This window comes from Pteropus alecto, unplaced genomic scaffold, assembly GCF_000325575.1.
Source record: "Pteropus alecto unplaced genomic scaffold, ASM32557v1 scaffold433, whole genome shotgun sequence".
Taxonomy (NCBI): Eukaryota; Metazoa; Chordata; class Mammalia; order Chiroptera; family Pteropodidae; genus Pteropus; species Pteropus alecto.
Genome location: NW_006433953.1, coordinates 297834 through 299242, shown reverse-complemented (window position 1 = coordinate 299242; position 1409 = coordinate 297834). Strand labels below are relative to the sequence as shown.

The following is a 1409-nucleotide window of genomic DNA, read 5'->3' as shown; positions in this document are numbered from 1 at the left end:
ACTTTTTTATGATTGAGTAATATTCCATTGTATGTATATACCACATCTTCTTTATCCAATCATCTATCAATGGACACTTAGGTTGCTTCCATATCTTTGCTATTGTAAATAATGCTGCAATGAACACAAGGGTACATATGTCTTTTTGAATGAGTGTTTTTGTTTTCTTCAGGTAAATACTCAGAAGTGGAATTGCTGAATCATATGGTAGTTCTACTTCTTTTTAAGTAGGCAAAGAACTTTACCAACCTTTGTTTCAAACTTCATTCTCAGGCTTCTTCACCTTAATTAGCTGCAAAAAATGTGTATAAGCAAAAACTGAAAAGAGTGGCAGCATCCAAAGGCTTGTGCTTAAAAATACTAGAACAAAAAATTAAAAAGCAGTCATAATATAAAATTGCTGCTCCAAGTAACTTCTTCAAGTTTTACTTCCTTCAGAAGTCGACTCAATTTAGTTTGCTGATTCTTAGAAGCCTTATTAAAATTTTCCACAAAATCTGGAACTTCATCATTGTTATCCTCTCTGGTAGCAAGTGGTGCTTTCCCATCCATAGATCTTTTGGGCAGAGCTTCAGCCAGTCTCCTTAAACTAGACTGTCTGCACCAACCTGGTTTAAGATGCTAGGTAGCATTTCTGTCAGCTGCTTTGTCTCAGCATGTCCTGTGATGGTGAAAGTGTTTGCTACCAGAGATGCGTGAACTTTAGGGTTGTTACAGTGGACCACTGTTCCTTGGTCTGTGAACATATTCACCTCTTCAATACTAGAGATATTGTTTATCCCTAACTTCTTTAAGGAGAACTAAAGTTTTTCATCATCCGCTGTAGCTGTTCTGTGAACCACCTTCTGTCTGCGAGAAGTTCCTTTCCCACCAATGGGTATTCGTGCCTGCAGTTTTGAGAATTTTTCCTGGTTCATGAGTTTCTTTCATCTTATTGAAGAGGAAATGGAGCTGAGCGAGGGACTAACGTTGGCACTTGGGGTTTCAGGTGGACCAGCTGAGAATAACCATACATAGGCAGGGACGCAAGACGGCAGGTCTATATTGTTTTCCATAGTGGCTGCACCGATTTATAATCCCACCAAAAGTGCAGGAGGGTTCCCTTTCTTTTACATCCTTATCAACACTTGCTCTTTGTTGATTTAATGATGATAACCATTCGGACAGAAGTGAGGTGACATTTCATTGTGGTAGCATGACATCATCTTTGACCTAAATTTCACTCAGGTTACCAGGATCAGGGTAGATTGTGCAGTGCTTTAGACTAGAGAAAGGGATGTGTCCTTGGAACTTCTCTTTGGGGAATGGGAAAATGGGAGGGGGACTCTGCATCCACTCCAATTTCTCTCCTCGTCTCCTAGTGCTCCCACCTCCATCCCAGTGCTTTTGGGCCTCTCTCACCTTGCTGA

General features: G+C 40.5%; 1 pseudogene; it reads right to left on the bottom strand.

The window, feature by feature from the left end:
* Positions 1-384: 384 nt before the first annotated feature.
* On the bottom strand, positions 385-932 carry LOC102898330 (annotated as a pseudogene).
* Positions 933-1409: the final 477 nt, after the last annotated feature.